Source organism: Schistocerca serialis, chromosome 5, assembly GCF_023864345.2.
Source record: "Schistocerca serialis cubense isolate TAMUIC-IGC-003099 chromosome 5, iqSchSeri2.2, whole genome shotgun sequence".
NCBI lineage: Eukaryota > Metazoa > Arthropoda > Insecta > Orthoptera > Acrididae > Schistocerca > Schistocerca serialis.
Window position 1 is genome coordinate 117,902,993 of NC_064642.1, and position 13,758 is coordinate 117,916,750.

Here is a 13,758-nt window from a genome sequence, read left to right on the forward strand (position 1 = left end):
CATTGACACCGGTGTGTCAGACCCACCATACTTGCTCCGGACACTGCGAGAGGGCTGTACAAGCAATGATCACACGCACAGCACAGCGGACACACCAGGAACCGCGGTGTTGGCCGTCGAATGGCGCTAGCTGCGCAGCATTTGTGCACCGCCGCCGTCAGTGTCAGCCAGTTTGCCGTGGCATACGGAGCTCCATTGCAGTCTTTAACACTGGTAGCATGCCGCGACAGCGTGGACGTGAACCATATGTGCAGTTGACGGACTTTGAGCGAGGGCGTATAGTGGGCATGCTGGAGGCCGGGTGGACGTACCGCTGAATTGCTCAACGCGTGGGGCGTGAGGTCTCCACAGTACATCGATGTTGTCGCCAGTGGTCGGCGGAAGGTGCACGTGCCCATCGACCTGGGACCGGACCGCAGCGACGCACGGATGCACGCCAACACCGTAGGATCCTACGCAGTGCCGTAGGTGACCGCACCGCCACTTCCCAGCAAATTAGGGACACTGTTGCTCCTGGGGTATCGGCGAGGACCATTCGCAACCGTCTCCATGAAGCTGGGCTACGGTCCCGCACACCGTTAGGCCGTCTTCCGCTCACGCCCCAACATCGTGCAGCCCGCCTCCAGTGGTGTCGCGACAGGCGTGAATGGAGGGACGAATGGAGACGTGTCGTCTTCAGCGATGAGAGTCGCTTCTGCCTTGGTGCCAATGATGGTCGTATGCGTGTTTGGCGCCGTGCAGGTGAGCGCCACAATCAGGACCGCATACGACCGAGGCACACAGGGCCAACACCCGGCTTCATGGTGTGGGGAGCGATCTACTACACTGGCCGTACACCACTGGTGATCGTCGAGGGGACACTGAATAGTGCACGGTACATCCAAACCGTCATCGAACCCATCGTTCTACCATTCCTAGACCGGCAAGGGAACTTGCTGTTCCAACAGGACAATGCACGTCCGCATGTATCCCGTGCCACCCAACGTGCTCTAGAAGGTGTAAGTCAACTACCCTGGCCAGCAAGATCTCCGGATCTGTCCCCCATTGAGCATGTTTGGGACTGGATGAAGCGTCGTCTCACGCGGTCTGCACGTCCAGCACTAACGCTGGTCCAACTGAGGCGCCAGGTGGAAATGGCATGGCAAGCCGTTCCACAGGACTACATCCAGCATCTCTACAATCGTCTCCATGGGAGAATAGCAGCCTGCATTGCTGCGAAAGGTGGATATACACTGTACAAGTGCCGACATTGTGCATGCTCTGTTGCCTGTGTCTATGTGCCTGTGGTTCTGTCAGTGTGATCATGTGATGTATCTGACCCCAGGAATGTGTCAATAAAGTTTCCCCTTCCTGGGACAATGAATTCATGGTGTTCTTATTTCAATTTCCAGGAGTGTAGTATTTCTCGTTTTTCAATTAGTTCATTGTAAATGGTGTTTAAAATATCTTGTCGTATTGAGGAAGAACCGTGCCAGATACATGTACATTGAATCACACTACCGCACACAGAACAGTTACACTTGTGCTTTGTTGTTTCGTAGCTTTTATAGTTGCAGGGGACTTAATTAATCAATTGTGCTAACGGAAATTTCCTTTCATTCTTTATTGTTATTTTATGCAGTCAGATTGCGTACTTATACTAGTCAGGGCCAACCGGTTACGAGACTTCGTAACCGGACACACATCTACTAAAATTATTGCAATTTAATTTAGCCCCCATGCACGTGGCGACCGCTGCTTCGGATCGTCCCTTGGAATTCATCTGTAGTAAAAATAGCATACAGTAGTATTGTTGTAGTAATTTGTAGTTTAGTAATTGTAGTCTATATTGCATGTGTAGATTTGGTAATTGAACATTTGTAGTTGTCTTATCATTCTTCTAATCGTATTTTGCAGAATTTAATTTTTGATGTCTCGTATACGGCTTTGACAATTTTGTGCAATTATGATTTTAATTGTTCGTTAATCGTGTTTGTCGGGAAGCATTTCGTGTGAATGGTATTGTTGGGGATAAAGTGTTATATTGTGTGTAATTTTCGTATAGTGACGAGTTTTGTATGTTTTGTAAATGATTACGCAATCGATGAAAAAGGCAAAAATGATGGATAGTCAGAATAACGAAATTGTTAACATGGCGAATTCGCCAACACAGGAGAACAGTATGATGAATAATGAAGTAGAAAACAATTTAATAAGCCAGGAAAATAGTCCGGAACCAGTTCAAAATTTTTCACAATCAAAGTATTCACAGAATAAGAGATTAACGACAGAAGATTCTGGAATAGTATCGAACACAGATAGCTTTACAGCTACGACGAAGGAAGTTAGTGTTACGAGAAATGTTAGAGGCGAAAAGAATTTCGAACCAGTTAATATGGAGCAGTTGATAAGTGCAATATTAAATTTGGGATCACAGTTAGGATCTCAATTAAAAACAGAGATGGGAACAATGGAAGCACAGTTAGACTCACGAATAGGGACATGTTTTAAAAACATGAAAGATGAATTAAAGAAAGAAATTAGAGAAGAAGTACAACCGATTTTGAATGCTCACAATAATAGATTAATTTCAATAGAAATTAGACAAAAGGAACAGGATAGAGAACAGGAAGAAAGAGATCGCGTGATAGTACAAAAATTTTCAGAGTTAAATCTTCAACGTGCACACAATAAGGTAGAAATATTTGAAAGAATCGAGGAATCCGTACCAAATGACAGAATAAATAACCTAAGACAACAGTATGAACAGTTAGCTACTAAATGTGTCAATGTCAATACTGAAACCCGAGTCGCGACACTTACGGAAGACGTAAATAAACAGAAAGAACAAATGGGTGACTTATCGGAAAGAGTTGAGGAGATTTCAGATAAATTGACAAATCTTAGTTTAAATGGGGATAGAGATTCAGATGATACAGCTCCATTGCCATTTGCAGAAACAGAAGATTACCAGAATATAAATAAACATGTTGAAAATCAGGGAAAATGTAATGAACGTGTTAAATGGGAATTTGAGGCGTTATGAAAGCAAGTTAAACAAATTGAAAGCGAAATCGTAGGAAAAGACAGTAGAAGAAATTTGGAATCACCGATAGCAGCGGGTTTTGAAGAAAATAATTTATTTCATTTACAAGATGCAACAAGAGAGCGCCAGGCGCGCGAACTTGACAATAATCGACATTCGGACTGGGACAGACGCGGTAGGTCTTTGTCGCCAGGAGGCGAAAACTTTGACTATAACACTTTTTAACTGTTCGGAAATTTAAGATCTTTCGCAATTCTAATAATGACATACATCCATGTTCATGGGTAGATCAATTTATGTACGCACTTCCGCCAAGTCGGCCACTAAATCACAAACAGGAATTTATGTGTGGCTATTTAGGTCCTCAGGGGATTCACTACACTAAGTGAATATGTGCCGTAGCATGCACAGGGCCCCGAGCTGTAGTTGTGCTATTTCCGTTTTAGTTTTCTGCACTGCTGCCTACTCGTTTACTATTCTTCGAATCTATCAAAACAACTCTTCAACTATCAATCTATCTAGAAAAGGAGTCGGTAAAGAATAACCGGATATGACTATTTAACCCAAAAGTGATTTCGGAAATTACCATTTGGACTTACTGTATCTTCAGCAGCATTCATTCGTGGTTTAAACGAAATTTTACCTGTCTATCTTCGTAACAATGTTACTTCATATGTTGACGATATTCTTATTCCTAAACGTTCTTGGAGTGAGCATAACAAAATTTTGGATTCATTATTACGTATTTTTGCAAGAGTTGGCATTACAGTGAACTTGGAAAAATCTGAATTTGGTCATTCTCAGGTGAAATTTCTTGGTCATATTATTTCTACAGAAGGTATTCTTCCTGATCCAGAGAAACTAGACGCTATTCGTAATTATGCTGTTCCTACCACTAAACGTGATGTTTGTAGTTTCCTTGGTGTCTGTAATTTTCTTAGACGCTTTGTTAGATGGGACAATTTGGCCACACCTCGTGTGTGTGAACTATCTGGAAAGAATTCTAATTGGTGTTGTGATGAGGAAGCTCAATCAGAATTTGAACAACTTCGTGATGCTTTAGTTGCTGCTCCACTTCTTTCACATCCGGATTTATCTAAAGATTTTTGTTTGGCGACGGACTCATCATATAAAGCCCTAGGTGCACACTTATTTCAAGAGATAGAAGAAAACGGCGTTGTAGTACAGAAAACTATTGCATTTGGAAGTTGTGCTCTTTCTAAATCAGAAAAGAATTATTTGATTACGGAATTTGAAGCTTTGGCTGTAGTTTGGGCATTCACAAAATTTCGCATCTTCTTGTATGGCAGACCTACTAAGGTTTATACCGATCATCGAGCACTGGAATTTCTTATGTCACCAAAATTAACACATGGAAGATTGTCACAATGGGCGCTGTATCTACAGGAATTTGATTTTAGTATTGTTTACATCCAGGGTTCTTCAAATATTATTGCTGATGCTTTATCACGTGCACCTATGGGTTTGAAACATAGTGCTGAGGAGGACTGCAAAGAAAACAATTATTGTTTGATGTATATTTAAGGTGCTGCGTTTGAAAATTTTATGTCGTTTTCGCTCCAGGACATCGCTAAGGAGCAAAACAAGGACCCAATCTGGAAGGACATTAAGGAGAAGTGGAGGAGAAAGGAAAGCGTAGCGATTAGACAGTATTATTTAATTAGCAATGATATTCTTTTTAAACGAAAATCGGTCGACAACTTTGTTTGGTTAGTTTGCATTCCTGATGTGTGGGTTAATAAATTGATTTGGTATACACATTTCAGTTATGCACACTTCGCTCCCAGAAAATGCTTTCATAAATTACGAGAAAATTGCTACTTCAGTAATATGGAAAAACGTATTCGATTTGTTCTTGCCAAAAGCAAATTATGTCAAAAGGCTAAGCCGCCAACTATTTCCCACAGAGCACCGTTGTTTCCTATCATTCCAGCGAAATTAAAGGAGATGGCTGCAGTCGATTTGTTCGGTCCAGTGGTTCATACTACTAATGGTTTTGCTTACATTTTGGTAGCAGTGGAATTGACATCAAAATATATGTGTTTTACACCTTTACGTAAAGCAACAGCTCGTTCAGTATCTAAGGCATTCATCAAACATTTTCTTAAAGAAGTGGGTCATGTTGATAAAGTTATATCAGATAATGGATCACAGTTTCGCTCTAAAATTTGGCTTCGTACTCTACGGCGTCGTAAGATTAAACCAATTTTCATTTCACTTTTTCACCCTCAATCTAACACTTTAAAGAGATGGATGAAGGAAATCAACAAATTGTGTCGTCTTTATTGTCATCAGAATCACAGAACATGGGATCAGTATCTTCATATTTTTCAAAACATTCTGAATGAACTCCCTAATGATTCAACTTCTTTACCGCCTATATTGATATTAAAAAATAAAGCACCGACAAATCGCATTTCTGAAATCGTTCCTTTTCCACCTACACGGAAACTGCGACATTCTGAAGTTGTCAACCTGGCTCTACAAAATATTGCATCTGCGGCTGCTAGAAGAGAGAAATCAGCTAAACGTCCTGGTCGTTTAAAAACTTTGTCAGTTGGTCAAAAGGTGTTAATTAAGTCTGATCGTTTGTCTCACAAAGGAAAAGGCTTGTGTCGCAATTTTTTTCTGCTTTATAACGGTCCATATAGAGTTCGCAAAATTATTCATAATAACACTGTCGAAGTAGAAACTCTTAAATCATGGCCCTCTAAGGGAATACATCATATATCGAACGTTAAAATTTTTGTGGAATGACATACTTTTGAGAAACTAACAGTTACACGTAAACACGCAGAGAGTACAAGGATACCGCGCCGTGTTTTGGCGGCGGCACATACTCAAAGCGACAGTCGAGTCTGCGCGCCGCACAAGGCAGTCGTTGACCGCAAACAATTACTTCCTACGCTGATCGAGTGCTCAGTGCGAATGCACTGACAGCCGTAAACAAATGCGCAGTCTAATTTCTCCAATTAAATTCAGTATAAAGCTATAGTGACTTGATAAATTATGTTATTAACGTTCAGGTTTTTCTGGATACAGTTGTATAAAATATTTAAGAACTTCAGGTAAATTCTGTGTGTGTCCGACGTTACGGGGACTTGCTATCGAGAAAATTTCAAGAAGAATGTAACTTCGAAGAAGAAAGTAATAAACGAAAAAGGTAACTATTAATTGAGTTTATTTTTCAGGTAACATATTTCTACTTAGGTATGTACTTTATACGTAATTTGCTGCTCGCGATTACGTGATTTATACTTTGTGTTAACTGATTTTGACAATGATTGATCAATGAACAGGGTTGTTACTTATGTATATTATGCATCGCTTGGCTGCTCTGCTTTTTCACTGATGTCATATTTTTTATTATGTGCCTGCTGTGCTTATTTATTTAAATTATAATTGTCACCTGATTAGTTGTGCTGATATAGTTATGTATGTAAGTCATACTTCGTGATTTATCTGCTTGCGCCTTCATGTTTACTTATTAAGATTACATATGAACATTTATTTGCTTATGCTGATATGATGCTAATGACCTGTTTATTATGTAAGATATATATTTGCTGCTTTGCGTATGGATTGCATATTTACACATTTCTGTTTTGTTGTCATAACTACTCTTTAATTTGGTATATAGAAATGTTAATATACGTGTACGAACAAGGAGTTTAGGTCACACTATGGTATTAATTATAGATCGTTCGCTTGGCAGAGCCTCGTTGTAGGGATTGTGCTACATCCACTTGTTGACATTCTGTTCTCTACTGGTATATTTACTCGCTACTGCATGTTTTGCTTACGCTCAGTGCTTTATATTTTAAGACAAGAAAATGAACTGCTATAATTCTACGAACGACATTGGCACAAGAAACTTCATTGAACTCACATGAGCTGGAGGTTTATGTAAGCTGTATAAATTTATGCTAATAGAAAGGAAGCTAACGACATGAAATACCAACACTAGGTTTAGACCATTGACAGTTATTACACTGCATTCTTCGTGAGCAATTAAAATAGCAAGTGACACTTGACACAAAAAAATACTCCACATGTTTGCTTCTGTTTTGCCATGATTCTTGAAGTGGTGGGCACACTGTGAAATATTACGATTTATTCATTCAATGTCTTATGTAATCATTTATACTCCATACTCGTACTTACTTAATGAAAGTTATTCAAACTAAAGACTGTTAGAGGTCATGTATGCATTTCTTTTATTTTATGATGGGCAAGGTAACCAAAATGTATTTTATAATTAATAATGAGTAGAAGATTTGGGTCAGGTGGATCACACAGAGGTTGTGTGTGGACATTGTGTCTTCGGGTTGTATGGGATGATGAATTTAAGTTTGCACTAGGATTTTATCTGTACTTGTTCGAGGAGACTGAGTTGTTATGGAAGTGAAATGATATTGGTGATAAGGTTTACATGTATCGACGTATTGAAGAGGTATTATTGTGGTATTGAGATTGTGTGATGTTGATGATTATTGGAGTTCTGGTGGACAAGAGGTAAGGTAAATGATATTGATGATAAAGTTTATATGTATCCATGTAAGAGGTATTATTGAAGTATTAAGATTATGTGATGCTGATGATTATTGGAGTTTTGGTGGATAGGAGGTAAAGTAAGTGAGGTGCATTTTTTTTGTTTTTTTTTTTGTTTATATGGAACAAGGAGGATGAAGATGGCAGACTAGAACACTCCAGTGGAAGGAAGATTGTCTACACACACACTTTGTTAAATCAATAAGCAGTATGTTTTTTTTTTTTTTTTGGAGAGAGGAAGTATTTGCATATCTTGGCACACTGACAGTTGTTCAGCAACTGTACATTTGATTTGGCTTGGAAAACATTGGTCTTGACATGATGACTATGACGTTGACTAACTATTATTGACTGTCATACACTGCTGGGGTCACTACTACTTGATACACATGTTGAACATCAAATTTTGACAGAATTGCATTTACACAGTTAACACTATTCAATTACAAAGATGAATGAGTGTGCTTTGTGTGTTTTCCTTTATAATCCCAAATAATTGGTGCCGATATACCTCCTAAATATTATTTTACTTGTTTGTTGTGGCTTGCACTGACACCCATAAATATTATAGGTTTACTGATATTTGTGTATTTGTAATAGTTAATATGACAATCATCTGATATCATTTGTGTGTTTATTATAATTTGTATGTTTAGTGTGAGAGCATTGATAATAATTTTGTAAAAGCAATTGTGTGTGCATTCAAACTGTTGTTCGCGCTTGCACCTATTATCATTGATGGGTGCCACTTGGAAATGTTTAATTACTGCTGATGAACTCTGATGAACTGTTTAATTATTGATAGTGAATATTATGGACTGTTACCTGCACCTGTTCAACATTAATGGGTGCCACCTGGAAATGTTTAATTTCTGCCTGAGAAACTCTGATGATATTATGGACTGTTACCTGCACCTGTTCAACATTATTGGGTGCCACTGATGGAACTGCTTCTACTGGGATAATGTCACTTGTTGCTGTCTGCACCTGTTCAACATTACTGGGTGCCACTGATGGAACTACTTCTACTGAAATGATGTCACTTGTTGGTGTCTGCACCTGCTCAACATTGCTGGGTGCCACTGATGGAACAGATTCTACTGAGATAATGTCACTTGTTGCTGTCTGCACCTGTCAACATTGGTGGCTGCCACTGACTGAACTGCTTCGACTGAAATGATGTCACTTGTTGGTGTCTGCACCTGTTCAACATTGCTGGGTGCCACTGTTGGAACTGCTTCTACTGAAATAATGTCACTTGTTGCTGTCTGCACCTGTCAACATTGCTGGGTGCCACTGATGGAACTGCTGCTACTGAGATAATGTCACTTGTTGGTGTCTGCGCCTGCTCGCCATTGCTGCGTGCCACTGTTGGAGCTGTTTAAATACTGCTGATGAAATGTTATGGGACTGCTATTTGCGCCTGTTGACCATTGATGGGTGCTACTGTTGGAACTGTCAACTACTCTGAGGAGTGCTACTTGTTTATTGAACTATTGAAAAGATTTTATGTGAATATTTGTATAAACTGATTTTTTGTGTATTTACTGTTTATGAAATGCTATGAGACTCTTACCTGCACCTATTCGTCATTGCTGGTGCCATTGATTGAATTGTTTAACCACTCCAACAAATGATACTTCTGTAAACTATTATGTAAAATCACATGTACGCAAGCATTTGTATTCCTTACTGTATTTTATATATTAGATTATTGAAGGGTCAGTGAAAAGCCAAAATTTATTTAGTTATGTGATATTTACTTACTAATATCATCTTTTATTTTCGTCTGTATTTTTTGGACGAATTTGGTGGTATTTTCACCACCAATGCTGACAAAAATACCATCAAATTCTAGCCCGTGGAGGAGGGGCATATGAAAGCTGGCTACACTGAGTCACAGCGCCAGAGATTGCGCCAAAGATTATTATTCCGTCGCCTCCACTGGTGAAGTAGTAGTTCATAGGTTGCCGTGGATAGTACTTGTTGAGAGGATGTCGAGAGCAGTATTAGTTGAGAGCATGTCTTGTGCAGTTGTTGTTCTGTTGGGCGAGACAGTAGATGCTGTTCGGCTGGCGTAATGTATAGATAGAAGATGTTGCAATGATCACAGTGTATTTTTCGTCAATATATATGGAGGTAAAAAAAAAAATTTTTTTATTTCGCATTTCCTTAATGACAATGCCTCTTGGTCACACGTTCACACAACAAAGCATCTGGCTCGTGTGCAGGTTGTTGTTGTTGTTGTGGTCTTCAGTCATGAGACTGGTTTGATGCATCCCTCCATGCTACTCTATCCTGTGCAAGCTTCTTCATCTCCCAGTACCTACTGCAACCTACATCCTGGTTTATATGTGCAATTATAGTATTTCTGGTTTTTCAATTAATTCATTGTAAATGGTGTTTAAAATATCTTGTCGTATTGAGGAAGAACCGTGCCAGATACATGTACGTTGAATCACACTGCCACACACAGAACAGTTACACTTGTGCTTTGTTGTTTCGTAGCTTTTATAGTTGCAGGGGACTTAATTAATCAATTGTGCTAACGGAAATTTCCTTTCATTCTTTATTGTTATTTCATGCAGTCAGATTGCGTACTAATACTATTCAGGGCCAACCGGTTACGAGACTTCGTAACCAGACACACAACTACTAAAATTATTGCATTTTAATTAAGCCCCCATGCAACATTGGAGTATATTTAAATACTGTTTATTTGAAATTTAATACAAGTAGTAGGGTAAGGGCTTCAAGAGCGCAGTTTTGATATCGATTTCATATGCAAATTAATTAAATTTGTTAATCAATTACCCACCACCCCACCCACACCCACCCCCGCCCCCACCTAACGTCATGTGTTTTCCTCAGCAGAATGTGGGTTCCCTCGACCTCCCACCCACCTTCCCCTCTACCTTTCACTGCCTATCCTATTGGTGGGAATTTCGAATTTCGGCAGGAATTTCGAATTTTGGCAGGAATTTCGAATTATGGTAAGGAATTTCGAAAATGGTGGGAATTTTTTGTCCCAGGGCTATGCTGACGTCTCACCCTACCTACAACCCGGGAAATGACGGGAAATTAAAAATCGCGGTGCACTTTCCAGGATTAGAACGCTGGTACTTCTGGGAAGAAAGCCAAAGTGCACCTATAACACATGGAAACTGCCCAGATGCAGGAGAGGAAGGTCAGGTTAGCTAGTTCATTTATTTTCGTTGGGAAACTGAAGTAAAGATCGGTCTTAATTACATAGTTAATCATAAAGATAGGTCCTAATTACTCAACTATATGCATAGTGCTACATGAGGAGCGCCTAAAAGCACAATACAGCTCAAAATGGACGATGCCATACAACTGGTGTTATCTTGCTGGGAAACAATTCACAATACCACTCAAAACTAGTGGCAGACGTACTCCATCTGTACCCTTCACCTATAAGCTGGCTGGAAAAAGGGTAGAGTGGAAGGAACCATCTTTATTTTTTGGCGTGAAATATGTTCAACTGACGAAATGCTGGTGTTGCACTGAGAAGAATTAATAAGTGTATTACCTGTAAGCATACGGCAGAGAACTGTATCTATCGCTGTTTGAATTCAGAGTTCGCTACCGACGCCTTCCCCTGCATTGCTCGACAATCATTATGCATCCCAGGTAATCGAGGCCAATACACACCACCACAGCTGATGGAAAATGCTTCACTGTTCTAATTACACACCGAAATTGTCGTAAAAAAACAGCACCCATAATTAACAGATCATAATGCAACACATGTCTTGGGGAAAATTTTCGTAATGACACAACTATCTCAAAAACTGGCCCCACCCCACAAAATTGCCTCAAGAGGGGGGGGGGGGGGGGGGAGGATGGTGGGTGTCGGCAGTTGCAGCTGTGTCCTACTCGATGACCGGTTATGAACTAACCATCTTAGAGGCAGTCCTAGCCTCTTACCGCTACCACCCCTCATCCTTCCCTCTCTTCACCATACATAGGTATAGAGGCTTGGTCTATCTTGTAGCTGATGGTGCACAAAGAGATCCTTCTGGTGGGAATGATGTACTGTATCCAGTATGAGAAAATCAATTACAGATATACAAAAGACAAGAACCTCACGCTTCATGCAATCTCTTGGAATTATTTATCGGATATGCTGAACCCCCTGGAACAACAACGAAATTTCGGAGAACTCTCCAAATCGCTTTTTAAAATGTCCGCTGCTTGGAGAACAGGCAGCTGCCATAGCCTTTACCAATCTCAACCCCCGCCATTTCTTCGGTCAACTGCTACTATGCACCACACTCTTTGGGGCATACTGACATCCTGCCGGCAGATGAGCTGGCAGCTGCTTACTGCACCTGGGCCACTTTGGGGCGACAGGCATCAGCACTTCGCTAACCAAAAAGGCGCAGTGCCTTTTAAACAATGTGAGATAAATGATGGACACCCCAAGTGCAACTTACTTGTTTGTGTAAAGTGTACACTACTGGCCATTAAAATTGCTACACCAAGAAGAAATGCAGATGATAAACAGGTATTCATTGGACAAATATATTATACTAGAACTGACATGTGATTACATTTTCACGCAATTTTGGTGCATAAATCCTGAGAAATCAGTACCCAGAAAAACCACCTCTGGCCGTAATAATGGCCTTGATACGCCTGGACATTGGGTCAAACAGAGCTTGTATGGCGTGTACAGGTACAGCTGCCCATGCAGCTTCAACACGATACCACAGTTCATCAAGAGTAGTGGCTGGCGTATTGTGACGAGCCAGTTGCTCGGCCACCATTGACCAGACGTTTTCAATTGGTGAGAGATCTGGAGAATGTGCTGGCCAGGGCAGCAGTCGAAAATTTTCTGTGTCCAGAAAGGCCCATACAGGACCTGCAACATGCGGTCGTGCATTATCCTGCTGAAATGTAGGGTTTCGCAGGGATCGAATGAAGGGTAGAGCCACGGGTCGTAACACATCTGAAATGTAACGTCCACTGTTCAAAGTGCAGTCAATGCGAACAACAGGTGACCGAGATGTGTAACCAATGGCACTCCATACCATCACGCCGGGTGATACGCCAGTATGGCGATGACGAATACACGCTTCCAATGTGCGTTCACCGCGATGTCGCCAAACACGGATGCGACCATCATGATGCTGTAAACAGAACCTGGATTCATCCGAAAAAAATGACGTTTTGCCATTCGTGTACCCAGGATCGTCGTTGAGTACACCATCTGAGGTGCTTCTGTCTGTGATGCAGCGTCAAGGGTAACCACAGCCATGGTCTCTGAGCTGATAGTCCATGCTGCTGCAAACGTCGTCGAACTGTTCGCGCATATGGTTGTTGTCCTGCAAACGTCCCCATCTGTTGACTCAAGGATCGAAACGTGGCTGCACGATTCCATATTCTGCTAACAGTCATTGGATCTCGACCAACGCGAGCAGCAGTGTCGCGATACGATGAACCGCAATCGCGTTAGGCTACAATGCGACCTTTATCAAAGTCGGAAACGTGATGGTACGCATTGCTCCTCCTTACAGGCATCACAACAACGTTTCACCAGGCAACGCCGGTCAACTGCTGTTTGTGTATGAGAAATCGGTTGGAAACTTTCCTCATGTCAGCACGTTGTAGGTGTCGCCACCGGCGCCAACCTTGTGTGAATGCTCTGAAATGCTAATCATTTGCGTATCACAGCATCTTCTTCCTGTCGGTTAAATTTCGCGTCTGTAGCACGTCATCTTCGTGGTGTAGCAATTTTAATGGCCAGTAGTGTACTTCTTTTCTAAGTTTTTCCTGAATACAAGGCGATCAGTTGGTATAAATGTAATATAAGTGTTGTTACATTCTTGGAAGTGTTAGTGAAGTGTTAAAGAAGATTAAACGGGGTAAGAAGTTTATTTTACTTCTCGTGCCTATAGCAAGGATTTTAGGCTCAATTTCACGCTCGGGTATCGTAAGTAAACAGTGACTTAAACTTATATGTAATCACCAGTTTTTTTATTCATTACTCTTTCAATTTATTTATATCTGCCTGAATAGTTTCTAGGGTTCTTTGTTTATGTTTTAGTCAGTACTTAAATCAGTTTATACGATTTCTGTTTTTACCATGAGTGAGAAGTGTGTGACATGCCGTAGGATCGTTAGTTCCCAGGTATGGT